Source organism: Phocoena sinus, chromosome 4 (assembly GCF_008692025.1).
Source record: "Phocoena sinus isolate mPhoSin1 chromosome 4, mPhoSin1.pri, whole genome shotgun sequence".
In the NCBI taxonomy this organism is placed as follows: Eukaryota; Metazoa; Chordata; class Mammalia; order Artiodactyla; family Phocoenidae; genus Phocoena; species Phocoena sinus.
In genome coordinates, this window is record NC_045766.1 from 132403053 (window position 1) to 132420075 (window position 17023).

At 41.7% G+C, this 17023-nt stretch overlaps 1 protein-coding gene across 3 annotated transcripts in view; it reads right to left on the reverse strand.

The window, feature by feature from the left end:
• The window catches only part of TIAM1 (TIAM Rac1 associated GEF 1), a 206308-nt gene that overhangs the window by 138944 nt on the left and 50341 nt on the right, over nucleotides 1-17023 (reverse strand). For all 3 annotated transcript variants that reach the window (XM_032631281.1, XM_032631279.1, XM_032631280.1), the window contains exon 2: nucleotides 5698-5875. The gene's annotated coding sequence lies outside the window, so the exon portion shown is untranslated. The remainder of the gene's footprint in view (nucleotides 1-5697; nucleotides 5876-17023) is intronic.

Genomic DNA, 17023 nt, shown 5'->3' on the forward strand with positions numbered 1-17023 from the left:
GAGCACCAAGCTGAACTCCCTGTGCTATACAGCAGCTTCCCACTAGCTATCTATTTTACACATGGTAGTGTATATATGTCAATGCTACACTCTCAGTTTGTCAAACCCTCCCCTTCCCCCTCTGTGTCCACAAGTCCATTCTCTTCATCTGCGTGTGGTACACATATACAATGGAATATTACTCAGCCATAAAAAGGAATGAAATTGGGTGACATGCAGTGATGTGGATGAACCTAGAGTCTGTCATACAGAGTGAAGTAAGTCAGAAAGAGAAAAACAAATATCATATATTAACACATATATATGGAATCCAGAAAAATGATACTGATGAACCTATTTGCAGGGCAGGAAAAGATATACTTATCCTTTTTATTCTCTATCCTTCCCCACTAGAAACTAAGCCTCAGGGGTAGGACTGAAAGTTTGCTTGTCTTATTTATTGCTGTATCTGCAGTGCCTAGAACACTGCCTGAAAGACAGTAGGTGCTCAGTGGAAAAATACTGCATGAATGAATGAATGACAAAAGAAACTTTAATCTAGAATGTAAAAATTCAAACTCATACAACTACAAGAGAAAACAGATGAGAATGTTAGCACAATGTGAACTAGAGAAAACACACATTGGCCTTAAATATGCCAGCTCTTCTACATCAGAGTGCCTAGACAACACACTGGTTTCCAGTCTGTGTGCTGTTCTCTGGGTCCCTTCCACCCGCAGACCAGCGCAGGTCCCTCACTCCAGGCCACTGGGCTTGGGATCACCCTGATCCGTGAACTGAGTTGAGGGCTTCAGCTTGCCCTGCTTCACTGTACTCCCCAAACTTCAATTATCTGGGCAGCGAATCAAGGCCTTGCTCCTGTCTCAGTTCACTTAATTCCTACATTCCTCCTCTTTTTGGAGCTATTCCCTCAGAAGTTTAGGAAAGGGGTTTGGAATCGAGAGGATACATCTCCTCGTTGTCAGGGTAGACAGTGCAGAACTGCTCAGCCTGAGATGATCCAGAGAAAATGGGGGCAAAGGAGACATAGTGACATGATGGGAAGGGGTCATCTGAAAGTAGATGATATCAGAAAATCAAGAGATTCTCAGGGCCAGAGACCAAGGACACTAGAGCGAGTGTGACTTTCCCATTCTTCCCAACACCATGATCTTTCTCTTTAAGTAAGGAGTTAAATTTTTCAAGTAATCATAGAAACTTCCTTTAAATCCCATCAAATTAAATACTACTATATAGCCGATTATGTTAGTTGTGTACCTAGACTAACTTTGTTGGACTTAACAAACAAACTGGATGTATGAATGTGCTCCCAGAATGGAACTCGTTCGTATGTAAGGGGCTTACTGTACTCATTGAAATAGTTAAAAGGTATCTTAAGGAACTTTATCAATAAGTACAGGCAGCACTACATACAATAGCCAAGACACAGAAGCAGCCTAAACGTCCATTCACAGGTGAATGGATAAAGATGTATCTTTATCTATCTATCTATCTATACACACAAACACACATATACAATATGGAATATTACTCAGCCATAAAAAAGAATGAAATAATGCCACTTGCAGCAACATGAATGGACCTAGAGATTATCATACTAAGTGAAGTAAGTCAGACAGAGAAAGACAAATATCATACGATATCACTTAGGAATCTGAAAAAAAAAGACACAAATGAACTTATTTACAAAACAGAAATAGACCCACAGACATAGAAAACAAACTTATAGTTGCCAAAAGGGAAAGGGGGGAGGGATAAATTAGGAGTTTGGGATTAACGTATATACGCTACTATATATAAAATAGATAACCAACAAGGACCAACTGTAAAGCACAAGGAACTATACTCAGTAGTTTGTAATAAACTATAACAGAAAAGAATGTGAAAAAGAATAGATATATATATATATATATGTATGTATAACTGGATCACTGTGCTGTACACCCAAAACTAACACAACATTGTAAATCAACTATACTTCAATTTTAAAAAAAGGAAAAAAAAAAGGTACAGTCATTAGAATGGTTTATACATACATCTGGTAGGTGGTCCTTTCTCAGGGACAGCTTTTATAAATGTATTAGCCTACTAAGCCTTATGTGATAAAATAATATAGAACTATTCACACACACTGGAAAAAATGTCACATTCCTGGCTTTGGTAGTTTACTGCAATTATGCACAATGCAACCATTAGGAGAAACTAGGTTAAGGGTATACTTATTGTGTACGATTTCTATAATTATTTCAAAATAAAAAGTTAAAGCCTTAACTAACTGGAATATTCTGGTTAAATGAAATTTTTGTTTAAAAGTGAGGATTCTTCAACATGAAATGTTTTTGAATCCTCTTTTTCAACAAGTTAGGCAATAAAAAATAAGCATGTATTGAGCATTATCTAGTATAATATTATCAAGAAATACAAAGTAAACACAAAACAATGGTCTATAGTGAGACTAAATAGAGAAGTAGAGTTGATTAACTAGGAATTGGGCTTCTGTCTCTAACACAGTATGAACAAAACTGAAATGCTAATATTGGTACCAGCTAAGATGAAGTTAAGACACCACAGCTGATCTTTCTCCCAATGATAAATACCAAAAACTGTGGACCAAAGGAAAAACCAACTACCCGAGGAATTCCAAAGAATAAGCAAAAGCAGGTGGATTGGGGATGGGAGTCAAAACCCGAAGAAGCCACTCTAACAAGAGTGAGTTTCCCATTTTTGTTTTTATTACTTTACTCTTCCAGCCTTGCATGGAGGGTGAGCACACAGTCCAGCTGTGGCACAGGCAGCAAAAACTCCCGAGACATACCCCGTCATTCTAGCCAAAGAAACTAAGAATAATGATCCCTGCAAGTCATCTACACAAGTCCCAGGTTCACCCCTCAAGTGCACATACCTGGGACTGACCCAAAGCAAGACAGCAAAGGCTTTGAGAACTGAATTATGATATAAACCACAGCCCACCTCCCAGTCTAGCTCCCAAGTGGCACCTGTGTGGAATAAACCTACAGCCTCAGAGCAAAGGCTTTGAAAACTGAACTGACATGAGAGCCACCACCCACAGGAGGTCAGACAGAACTTGCCATCTGAACCTAGCCAGGTTGATTACCCGCTAAAAAAGCAAAAAAGAAAATTCAACGTTCTCTAGATGATTTTCACAGGACCTAGATTCTCCCAACAGAATACTCAAAATGTCCACAATGCATTCCAAAGAACCAGGAAAATCTAACCAGTTCTCAGGGGAAAGGACAGTCAATAGATGCCAACCCCAAGGTGACCCAGAGGTTGGAATTATCAAACTTTTAAAGCAACTTGTATAACTGTGTTCTCTGAGTAAAGGTAAACACTCTTGAAATAAATGAAAAATTTAATTGCTTGCAACATCTAGGCAAGATCACCGTGAACATCAATTATTATACATGAGTGGAGAAGTACAACACAAATGAAAAAGAAAGGTAAAACCTGTATGATCCAAGATATAACATGTAAGCTGAATTTTTCAATCATGCCAATGTGAGGTTTTCTTAGTACTGCATGAGAAAACATTCCAGTTAATAGAAAGCCACCCATGGTCAAAGTCTCTGGGCAGAGAGAACAAAGAAAAATACTCTACTAGTTTTAGTCAGAGGGAAAAAAGGGAGAGAAAGAAGAAGACACAAGGGAAATGAGAAATAACCTCATCACCTTGAGATCTAAGGAGGTTATAATAATATTTTTATGGTTTAGGATGTCTAATTCCCTAGATGAGACCAGAAGTTCAAGCAGTACTCCAAACAGATGACAGAATGCCCCACCCTTTATTAGCTGAAGAACAGGAATGTTCCACATGATCAAAGCCCAGCCTTGTGGGTCAGCCTGCCAGGGCTTGCCCTGTTCAGGAGTAGATAATCAAAAAGATAATTCTACTATTAGGGTCAAACGTCTCTGGAGCAAAACTCTTCTTATTCTCAGCAAGTCAAAACTTACATTTGAGATGCACATCCAAGATATTGGCTTTGAGGAGATTAAAAATTTAAGAATGTTAACAACATTTTACTTTCTCTCTCTCCCTCTCCCCGCCACCACACACACAGGAAGACAGAGGGAAAGGGAGAGGAAAAAAGAGAAAGAGAGAGAGAGAGAGAAGGAATATACAGACATATAAAATATTTTAAGTTACTATCCTCGATAGAGTGATTATGGGCAATTTTAATTTTCAAAATTATACTTTGTTTATTGTATTTTCCAAAGTTACACTAAACCTGCAATTCATTTTAAGGAAAGAAAAATAAATAAATAAATGCTTTAAGTTCCTAGGTTTCTTGGATAATTGAAGAGCGTAAGGATGGGGGCACCACACTGACAGCTACAATTAAACAGCACCAAACCCAAACTTAAAACAGATGGCTCCAGAAAATTACCTAAGATAAAGAAAATACTATGGAGCTGGAATTTAATCACTCTTTCTCTATGTTCCAATGGCAGTTTGCTCGACCTCCTCACATCGTGTCTGTGGCATGGTTATTTGTACACTGACACACTTGTCTTGCTTTGTACGTAGACCCCTCGCATTTTATTATAATCTCCCAGTGGCAGGGACCATGCCTGACTTGTTATTACACTGGCCATTTAAATAAAGTTTTCGTACAGCTCTTCTCAATGGAAATGCTCATCACTCAGATTGCCTATAATAAGGGTATTCCAAAAATACAAAATATTAGAGCCCATTAGTGGGCGCAAGATGACCCAACTTATATTCAAGTCAAAAGTTAACTATGAAAGCAAGGTTTCTCTTGCTGATAAGGGCATTGTGAAATCCAAGCATAAGGCATCTAATGATGTATATAAATTATGATTATTATTAATGAAAATTTTCACCCCTCCCGAGGTATTTAAAAACTTATTAAAATAAACGTAATGATTACCCTTCTATGACTTGAAAACAGACCTCCAAAACTGCAAAAGAAAGGATGAAATGTATTTATTTCAAAGTTAAATTTGAAGCAAAAATCACAGGACAACAGATTGCAAATTTAAAATTAGATTCTAGTGGGAGGGCTTGGTTTCAAGCCTGTTTTTTTCCTACTGGAGGCTGAGCCTGAAGACAGGATAGGGGGGTTGGGGGAAAAGAGCTAAGATTAAACTGAGACAAAGTTCTGAAAGTTTTTGCTAAATCTTTACAAACCCATGAAAAGCGTTTTGCCAAGTCACACACAAATACCCCTAACACAGGAGACTAAACAGGAAAGTTTTGCAACAAATAAAAGATGATCTTTGATTTAGAAAGATTATTATTTTGACTGTATTTATTTTGCTTTTTAAAAGATTATCCAAACTAGAAACAAAATATATCATTGTTCTGAAGTAAGATTTTGAAGCTGGGATTGCCTTTTTCAAACATAATCCCATCTAAAGATGGCAAAGCTCAGGAATAAATGTAGAAGATCCTGAGGGCAATTCACAGGGGGAAAAAGACAGGTACCTGCTTTTGCTTTTTTCTTTTTTTTTTTTAGTTTTAATGCTAATACTTTTGACTTGTTAGATGGGTGTAACCTTAATCCAAAAAAAGTGACTCCAAATTCTTTCTTCCACAAGCTACATACAACACAGCAATGCCAATTCTGATAAAATGTATCTGTCTCACCACCTCTGAGGCATCACCATTAATTCATGGGGATATACACAGGCTCAAATACACATACACAAACTTACCTTACAAGGCAACAGTGGTTCCCAGCCCAACTTGCCCCGAGAGCACTGTGGCATTTAGATATTGAGATTGGAAATGATGTCAGGATGAACAATGACTGGGGCTGGGAAACGTATCAGCACTGGCCCCTCGGGGTGGCCATCACAGTCTCATCTGAGTCTATGAGAATGTCCCCAAAACCTGGAGAGGACAGAAAAAGAGAAAGCAAATGGTTAGCCAGAACACAGGAGATAGGAATTTTCCATCGAGCCCATTTACGTAAAGTCTCCAACATCCATTTTGTGTGAAATACCACACCCCAAATTGAACAATGCCACATTTAGCTACAGGTGTAAAATAACAGGCATAATCAGATAAATCAATAAACACAAGCATATTTACATTCACGGTAATAAATATCCTGACAAACCCAGTTATTTTATCATTTTAACCTAACTCTAAAGATGAAGGTATCGCATAACAGAAACAGGTTACTGGGAAATAGTGTCCATGGTTCCCTCTTAATGTTTAAAAAGTCACAACAGAGATGAATGAAAGGAAACAAGGGCAACTCAGTTATTCTCAAAGTAGAGGTATATTTACCAGAGAAGTTGAAGAAAATGCTAAAAGACAGTTAAACAAAAGACCAAATTCAGTACATAGACCTTCTCATCATATACATGTTTTCAAAATAAGTTCCACAAACAAGCAGTATTAATGGTCTTTTTGTTCTAAAGCCTGCCTTCTGAGGTGAGACTGCAGATACTAAAGACAGGAGAAAGCCCCGAGGGCTTCCTTGGGGTGGCTGCCCTCATTCCTCTCCTGCGGACCATTCCTCTGCGGGGCTGCCCACAGGTGGCACCTATTGCTTGTGGCTTCATCAAGGTGGGAACCCGAGGACTTTCCTGGTGACGCAGTGGTTAAGAATCCGACTGCTGGGCTCCCCTGGTGGCGCAGTGGTTGAGAGTCCGCCTGCGGATGCAGGGGATGCAGGTTCATGCCCCGGTCCGGGAGGATCCGACATGCCACGGAGCAGCTGGGCCCGCGAGCCATGGCCGCTGAGCCTGCGCGTCCGGAGCCTGTGCTCCGCAACGGGAGAGGCCACAACAGTCAGAGGCGCAAGTACCGCAAAAAAAAAAAAAAAAGAATCCGCCTGCCAATGCGGAGGACACGGGTTCGAGCCCTGGTCCGGGAACATCCCACATGCCGCGGAGCAACGAATAAGCCCGTGCGCCACAATTACTGAGCCTGCACTCTAGAGCCCGCGAGCCACAACTACTGAGCCCACGTGCCACAACTACTGAAGCCCGCGCGCCTAGAGCCCGTGCTCCGCAACAAGAGAAGCCTCCGCAATGAGAAGCCCGTGCACTGCAACAAAGAGCAGCCCCCGCTCGCCGCAACTAGAGAGAGCCCACGGTCAGCAAGGAAGACCCAACGCAGCCAAAAATAAAGAAATAAAGGTGGGAACCCAAAATGACAAACAGCTTGCACAGGACCACGGAGAAAACTGCCTCCTGGTGTAGAAGGCAGCCACACCAAGACAGTAAATAAATAAATATATACATCCACAGAGAACAGCACAATAAGTGAAGTTACAGTTCTATCTTGGAAAACGTGCCATTTCGCCGTGAACTTGGGGACTCACGCTTGCCAGGAGAGGAGCAGAGCTCTCAGCAATACCCCATTATTACCCTACAATACATGTCCTTCCCATAATTCTCCCACTGCTGTCCTGTTCCCTCTCTTTCCCAGGCATCCTCCTTAAGCTGATCTCTGTAAAGTTTAAAATTTTCAAAGCGGTTCCTGAATTGCTTAGGAACTGGCAGAAATTAATAAGCAACAGCCCATTTATATTGAAATGGACTCATTACAGTACCAGCTGCCAATAATTTGCAAGGCTGGTTTCTTGCTGGCAAACCGGGCCTTGCAGGCGGCTGTCCTCCACCTGCACAACGGAGGCTGATAATGCATTTTTTTATACTTTAAAAAAAAAAAAAAAAGTACATATTCTACTACCAGAATTAAAATGTTTCTCTGTTATATTCTTCTAACCCCTGAGCAGAAAAACTACATGGGGAAGAAAGTGAAAGTTACCAGGCATGATTTATAAAACATGCAGGAAAACAAAACTCAGTTTATTTGGTATGATTTTTTTTCTGATTTTGGTGGGAAAAAAATTTTTACCTGTGACCCTGGCTGTGGAACTGACCCCTGATACAGATGGATGAAGAGACACGTAGTTGTTCTTTGCAATCAGCAAATATGCTAAGGCTGCAGTGTGTCATCAAGCACTCAGTATGTATCGAGCACTCACAGTGGGTTAACTCCTCCATGGCCTTGTGAAGGTATACCATGGCAACCCGAGAGCCACCAGGACTCCAGGTTTTCTTTAAGAGCTGCAAAGAATTCAACTTCAACGGGAGGCAGCTAAGCACCAAACTCAGTGTTGGGAGTTCAAGCCTGGAGTCCCACTACAGGCATCAAAACACAGCCTTGCCACTTACTTGCAAGGTGATTTGAGGCAAACTCTAAATATCAACTTATTCCTCTACAAATGGGGATAAGAGTTCCTAAGCCATTCTGTTGATATAAGCATTAAATGAGATCATCTATGTTACATAATTAGCTTAGCGCCTACCCCTTCATCAGTTCTCAATAAATATCAGCGATTGTTTCCACTATTATTCAACATTTGTAAATGATAAGGAGGATGCTACAGAAGGGCCACTATTATGGGGGTTTCCTTAAAACGTGGTACCTAACTCACCGAAACTGGGTCTGTGTTCTAAGTTGAAACTGGTAGCCTTAAATGTGTTGTGAGACAATAGGGGAATTCATTAATCCAGCTGGAAGATGTGATTGACTCAATTAGCCACAGCCCCCGCACAGACACAAACCAGGCTGACAAAATCTGGCAGGACCAGGATGGCCTGCATTACATTAAGATGACCCCTAGTGAAGTGAACAATAAATGTGCCGCGTTTTACAGTCTCACTCAGATTCATCTCAACCCGTATAGTCAATTTCTGTGTCAGGTGTCAAATTACCAGTTTTTACAGGGAAGTGTGTGAGCTGGAGGAGGGGAAGGAATTACCAAAACTAATTCCAGACTTCAGATACCTCAAAAATAGACAGGGCTCAGGAGTCCCGTCACTCCAACCCGACAGTCTCATGCGAGATGAAAATATGACAACTGTCAGAAATGCGGTGTCCATGGCAGTTAATCCATGGCTTTTCCTACAATGTCTGTCTGCCACACCAGAACTTTCTTTTTTACCTTTAGAAAACAGTCATAAGAGGCATCCTGTCACTTTTAAGTGTTTGCAAGTTCCAGGAATCAAAGTGTATAGAGAAAAGGACATTGTACTTGCCCTCAAAATACCTAAGTTCATATACCAGGCTCTATTACTTATTAACTTTTGTGACCTTGGGTAAGTAAACTACCCATTCTGACACTTAGCAGGAAAAATAACGATGTGTAATATTATCTACTTTACTTAACACCTACCTGAAAAGGTTGTTATAAGACAGAAATTAGAGAATCAAAACAAAACACTATAAACTATATAGGACTACAAAAGTATGTTAATTCTTACGCTGTTCATGATGATTTAGTGCCCAAAAGTGCTTCATATTACTGAGTTAATGAGAATCAGAAAGTTTTCCCCTTACCCTGAACCTTAAAGTGGGCTGTGAGTAATAGTGTTAGATCTAAATCCTGAACAAGTCAGAAATCCTTAATATTTCTTATATGCAATAAGCACCAGAAGAATTTAGATTTTAGTATTCATATTTAGTCCAAAAATCAGCCTTGGATGAACAGACAGATGGATTAATCTAGGACACTGGAAATTTTTTAATGGTTCAGAAATTAAGGTTAAAGAAAAATTCATCAGTCATTTTCTTTACTTATGATTTTAACCATTATTATATTCAATAAAGGAGTCAGGGGACGTCCCTGGTGGCAGAGCGGTTGGGAATCTGCCTGCCAATGCAGGGGAAACGGGTTCAATCCCTGGTCTGGGAAGATCCCACGTGCCGCTGAGCAACTAAGTCCGTGTGCCACAACTACTGAAGCCCGTGCGTCCTAGAGCCTGCGTGCCACAACTACTGAAGTCCACATGCTGCAACTATTGAAGCCCGCACACCTACAGCCCATGCTCTGCAACAAGAGAAGCCAATGCAATGAGAAGCCCGTGCACTGCAACAAAGAGTAGCCCCTGTTCACCACAACTAGCGAAAGCCCGCGTGCGGCAATGAAGACCCAATGCAGCCAAAAAAAAAAAAAAAAAAAAAAAAAAGGACTCAGGAGTGACTTCCAAAGATACATTATCTAAAATAGAATAGGAGAAATTATTACTGGAATAATAAAAGGAACCCAAAGGTTAAGACAAAGTGAAAGAGGGCAGAATCAAGGTAACAATGCAGACCCTATCAATCTACCCAGCTGGCTCAGTTTGACAGCAAGCTTTTGTTACAGCCAACTCAGACAGGGAAAACAGGGCAGTTGTAAAATTCACAATGTCCTAATCAATTGCTCAGAAGAAGGACAAACGTTCTAGGTACCAAGATCAGACAGGAATTTCCACCAGTGGTCCTTTGAGGCCACTGTGATACAACGAGCCACGTTTTTTGAACCACATCCTTTCACATGGGCTCAGCGACAAGTTTCATATGGCTGATTCTTGTCTTCATAATTGATTAAAGGAAAAAAATCACAGTTCAGGGACAGAAGGTCTGAAGAGGTATGATCCTGAGTGGTAGACAGGCTGCTTACCCTCCAGGAAAATCTCTTTAAATACCTGCTTGCTCTCCAAAGAGTGCTGGGCTGAGGGGTGGTAAGCATGAGGGAGATGGAGCTCTCTGGCTCGATGCCCAAGGGCAGCTGGGTTGTGCTACCAGACAGCCATACCTCACCTGGCATAAAGGGACAGTTCCATCAGGGGTGAGCTTGTCTGGCTTGTGTAAAAACTGAGACTGTGGGCTTCCCTGGTGGCGCAGTGGTTGAGAGTCCGCCTGCTGATGCAGGGGACACGGGTTTGTGCCCCGGTCTGGGAAGATCCCACATGCCGTGGAGCGGCTGGGCCCGTGAGCCATGGCCGCTGAGCCTGCGTGTCCGGAGCCTGTGCTCCGCAACGGGAGAGGCCACAACAGTGAGAGGCCCGCGTAACGCAAAAAAAAAAAAAAAAAAAGATGATCCCTCAACACAGATGAATGAGCTAGACAGGGCTTCCAAATTCCTATTCCCTAAAGCATGGATGAAATGGTTTTAGCCCAACCATGTTTTCCAAGGCAAGTAAAAACAGACACCCAAATCAGCCAAACAAAATTCCTGAAAGTTCCCCTATCCAAAGACTGCCCTGATTTTGAGCAATGCAACTTCTCAGCATATCCAAATGCATCCCAAGGTAACTAAGTGAGGAAACGTTCATAGAATCGATATTCTTAAGCTAGCTAAGTAAGTCGAGAAATTTCTACTAAAATGATAACTTTAATTTTAGAACAGTGAATCTTTGGCAATACTTAACCAACAGGTTCATCTGGAACAGACATGACTGTATCTCATAGGAGTCAAGTCAGTGCATTTCAAAGTGAAGTAATATATTCTCCCCCCCCACTCAGGGAGATGTACCATTTAAGGAATGCTTACTATCTGTCTGGCATCATGTAAGTGGCTTTAGACCAAAATACTACTCTTTAGTTTCCCCAGGTTCTTGGTGTTTATTGTCTTGCAACTATACTTGGACACCGGCAAATGCCAATGCATACAACTCCAGCATCGCATCATTCACTACAAAGTGTTTGGAAACCACCAGTCCCAAAGGGCAGTGTTACAGAGCTGCCATCAGATCTCCCAAACAGCCCCCGCTGCTTGGCTCTAAAAAGGGCTCAAAGGAGGCCCCAGCTTACTGAAATGGATTTAATGGGGGTTTTTTCAGGACGGACCACGAGAATCACGTAATTTTTCAAAATTCTAAGCAGCATCACTCCTACTCAGAAGCCATGAAGCTACTGAACTCTTGAGAATTCCACCCACCATTCCAAGCATAGTGACCATACGATGTGAGAGTTCAGCTCTGGGCTCCTGGATCAATTTCAAGTCTGAGTCACAGCAAAAACGCACGCCCATGGCATTGTAAGAGAGAATGGAACAACTGATCTCAAAAGAAAATGGAAATGGAGCTGACTGCAATTAACTTCTGATGCTGAAGTCTGTTGTGGCTTAAGTTAACAGAGTTCCTAGTGAGACAACTAGGGTATCCAGGTGCCCACAGAGGACAGGGGGAGGGGATGGTACTCTGAGGCAGCTGCTTCCATAACTCCTGTGAAACACAAGAGAGTGTATAATCTTTCAACTGCACTTCAGAATAATCTTCTCGAAAATATAACAATGCCTTAGTTTAGAAGAGATTTCAAAACGTGATCACATTACCCAACAGCGTCTTTTCCAGACTCGAGTCGCCCAGGTGTCTTCCCTTCAGCAGACCTGCTTCCCATCCCCACATCAGCTGCAGGAGCCTCACTGGGCCCGGGAAGAGCCTCATTTCCTGAGACAACACACAGAGTGGAGGAGGGCAGCTCCTCTTTCACTGTCAAAGACTGAAGCTCAAGGAGAGGAATTGGGTTCTCATTTCCTCTGGCTAATCAAGGCTGAGGCTGAACCTGGAAGGCAGACAGGGGAGTCTCCATTCTAAAGGACACAGCCTTGGCCTTGTGTGAGCCCTGGAGAGGAAGGTATACCATAAAAGACGGGATGCTCAGACCCGGCAGCCGCTGCCTGCCTCTAAGACTTTCTCCGGGCTCGCCCATGTGACCCAAAAGTAGGAAACGGCAGCTTGCAATTTCCATGATGGTCTCCAGCCCCTGCAACCTGGTCTTTCCCTTCACCTGTTCTCTCATCCGGCAGCCAAGAAGGAAGTCCATCAGCCTAAAATACAGTCAGGTTGTCAAGGAGTCCTTTTCCCTCACCGGAAAGCAGAGCACGACTTGGTCATCCTGGCAATTTCATTCCTTTGCCGCCACCTGAGGCACAGCTCCCTGGCCCGGAGCTGCCTTTCCCACTCAGAAAGGGAGGGTCACTCTGTGAATCAAACAAGAGCTCCCTGGAGTGAGGCCATGCATGCAGGTGGCCGGTGTGGCAAGTCTGCCTGCCAGCAAGGAGGGCTGGGACTGCCTTTGTCATAGAGGACAGAGGAGATATCACAAGTCCCTCTGAGGGGCCACCAGGCGGGGGTGCACTGAATCCACGCTGTTGGTCCTTTATGCTCTGAGGCTAAAGGGCCCATCAGAAGGAATCACTCCCCCTGGGCACCTGGTACATCCTCCTTGGTTCTGTTCCCACCACTGTGGTACTTGTGTTGGTGGAAGGTGTGTACAAGATGGCAAACTTCTCTAGGAGAAAATGGTTTAAGAGAGAACTGGGTAATCCAGATACCAAGGATGAAGAGGAAGGAAGAAAAGCTAGAACTGTTGTTAAGAAATACAGGTGCATATACCAAAAATTTGAAAAGTTGACCATACATCCATTTGAAAACTTATTAAATATCCTCATTGTGTCAATTTAAATTAAATCTTAATCATGTCACAATACACATAAATCAAACCATCACGCTGTATGCCTTACACTTATACAGTGATGTTTGTCAATTATTTCTCAGTAAAACGGGAAAAAAATCTTAAATTGAAATAGTATGCTATATAGGAATGTATTAGATAGTGAAAAACAAAAGACCATTATTTTTTTAAAATATAGATTACTGAACCAATCATTAAGAAAAGCTAGAAATGTTAAGTTTCTACCTACATGTGAATATCTGATTAGCAAGTTGATTTAATAACAAGTCAATGAGCAAACATGACAGGTGGAAAACACAGCTGCCCAACCTAAAAAGTGAAGCTGTAATGGGGTCCCATGTAACACCATTGCTAGGGGGACATTAATCTTGATATGTGTTTAGGTGAGAAGATAGGATTTTAATCAAATTTCAGTGCAGCAAAGAACTTTCAAAGTCAAATAAAATAATTTTTACAAAAATTTTAAAGGAATTCCTTCCAAGGATTTTCAAAATAGCAGTGATTCTTTACCTGCAAGTCTTCATCTTTTCAAAGAAAAAGACTAAGGCTCAGTCATAAGACAGAGTGACAGAACACTATTTCCCAAGTCAATCCCTGGGTACTTAGCCTAAAATGCTCCTTTACTCTCTCCTCATTTTAAAATGGAAAAACCTTTTAAAATGACTTAAATTTCGTACTTGCAAATCAATTCAAATTGTTTCGCAGTTATATATTTAAGACTACAAGCTCTAACAGGTAAAAGACAATTCCTTATTTCACTGACTCTAAGAAACAGGTTTTTCATGTTGAAGGTCTCTGAAGTTGAATATACTATCTCACAATCACAATGGTGTGATAAAAATCGGCACCATTTTCTTTCTTGCTTGGTGGTACATAAAAGAGGGGTGTGTCTTACAATGGTTAGCATGTTATGAAAGAGGGGCTATAGGAATAGATTTTTAAATAGTTATGACTATCTAAAAACTGCTTGTGAATTATTTGGGTAAAGCAGAGTGTCTACATAAGAACTTTACTGATTGTTACCAATTCAGTTCAACTCAATCAATATTTATTGAGCACCTACATTATGTCTGCGACGAAGAAACAGACCGTTTCCTTACGGTGCCCGCAGCCTAAGAAAATGATGGACACTTATCCACTCTGAGACAGGGCTGTAAAGGCTAATCTGGCCTTATTAATAGTGAATGATGGGGGGACAGGGAGGGATAAACTGGGAATTTGGGATGAACAGATATACATTGCTATACATAAAATAAACAACAAGGATCTACTGTATAGTACAGGGAAATATATTCACTATCTTGTAATAACCAATAATGGGAAAGAATCTGAAAAAAATTATACATATATGTACAACTGACTCACTTCGCTATATACCTGAAACATTGTAAATCAACTATACTTCAATTAAAAACTTAAATAATTTTTTAAAAATAGTGGGTGATGGAAAAAAACAGACTAATTCTGCCAGGGGAAACTATCAGTCAAATCTGGTCGTGAAGGGTTCATCAGATTTGGCTTGGCTTGTGAGGATGGGAGGAAATGAACAGGGATAAGAGGGAGTTTGCAAGAAAGAAGTGCAGAGCATTCCAGGAAAAGAGCAAAGGCTCTGAGGAATGAAAGCATCAGTCCAACGTTGTAGAGAAGTAAGTGCATGGAAAAGAGCTGGAAGTGATGAGGCCTTTAAAAAGATGGGTTGGGGTTACGGATGCTACACAGAGAAATTAGACATGATTATGTTCAATGGAGTCTGTCATGGGATTTGATTAGGGGAGTTACATGATCGAACATTTTCTCTCCCCCATCCCTCCGCATCCCCTGGGGTAACGTGAAAGAGAAGGTGGAGGCCTCTTGCAACCAACCCAATCAGGCAGTGCCTGGAGGAGATAAGGTGGCCTTCACCTGGACAGTGAGAGCCTTGGGGTAATAAGGCTGTCCTACGTCCCACTGTTCCGTCATTCTGTTCTGTGAGTGAGCAGGTAGAGTCACCAGAACTTGGTGGCCACACATATACTTGTGAGAAATAAGGAGGAAACGAGAAAAAGAAGGGAGAGACACCTCTGGTATTTGCAGTTTGGTAACTGACAAAACAGAAGGTGATAATAACACCTTCCACTGTGATGGCAAATGAGGCATCCAATTCAAAAGTCTTATGCCTGAGAGGCCAAAATTCACGGGCAGCAGCGATCCTACTGGAAATTTGGTGTCCATTCCACTCAAGGCCTCAGCACAAAGGAAGGAAGGAAGGAAGGAAGGAAAGAAGTTAGGAAAGAAGGAAGGAAAGAAGGAAGGAAGGAAGGAAGGAAGGAAGGAAGGAAGGAAGGAAGGAAGGAAGGATACCCTCTCAAAATGCTTAGATCAGGAAGGATATCAAAATGGAGACACAAATATTGGCCAATTGTATAATCAAAGAACTTAACAACAACAACAAAACCCACACATCTGATAACCTGTGAGAGGCCACAAGTTAAAAACACTATCTCAACTACACTTTTATTGACTAAGTCAAGACCTATAATAATAAATGGATTAAATAGCATTGACAATTTAACACAAAAAGAAAAGCTTGATGCCTCAAGTTTGGTGCCACGAAGTTAAAATGTAAATCAGCTTTGAGTTCAGCTCCCCAAACTCCCTAGGGCCACAGGAACACCCACTATGCCCCTTGCTCACACCTTGGGATGGGGGTAATAAATTAAATAAGATCACTGACTCCAAGGCTGATGTTCCAAAGCTGTACCAAGCACCACAGTGGAATGCACCTGCAATGTATAAATAAGCGTGCCTGAGCGTCACTTCAAAGAAAGGTAGCAGTTAAGGGCAATCACTTCACCTTTCTGTGAGCGGGTGAAATGAGAAGTTGACAGCTGTGCAACCCCAGGCAGATTTCAGGCAATGCTCTGAGTTAGTTATGGTCCGCTAGTGACCATGATAGGGACGGCAAGAGTGGGGCACATGGCAACGGGGACAGAGAGATGGCAGGAAAGACATGCACAAACTATGGGGCCACAAGGAATTCGATCCAACCTTCTTGACCATCCATTCCCTTTAAAATTAAGAGGATGGGGACTTCCCTCGTGGCGCAGTGGTTAAGAATCCACCTGCCAATGCAAGGGACACGGGTTTGATCCCTGGTCAGGGAAGATCCACATGCCATGGAGCAACTGGGCCCGTGCGTCACAACTACTGAAGCCCGTACACCTAGAGCCCGTGCTCCACAACAAGAGAAGCCACTGCAATGAGAAGCCTGCACACCACAACGAAGAGTAGCCCCCACTCACCGCAACTAGAGAAAGCCCGTGCGCAGCAACGAAGACCCAACGCAGCCAAAAATAAATAAATAAAATAAAATTATTAAAAATAAATAAATAAAATAAAATTAAGAGGATGGCCCAGAAGTCTCTATGGTCCCTATACTTGAAAAGAACTCCACATTTTTTTAACTTGCTTAAGTCAAAACCTGTAAGTATTATAATGGAAACCACCATGAGATTCTCTCTGCTGGGCATTCTCTTTACAGTAAACAGGTGATGCGATTAAGGCAAAAAGTGCCACTGAGATTAACCCCAGAAATACAAGATGGAAGATGAATTCTTACTTTAAAGACTGGTACAAGATCTTTTTGGCTAAATAACAACTAACGTTCATCCTAGACAAGTAACAAATTGGGAAAAAAATAAAAAGCAGCCAAAGTCATTGCACGCTGGATTTTTAAAAGCAGAAGGAAAAAACAAATCAAACAAAGCACACACGCACCTCCCTGACGTCATAAGA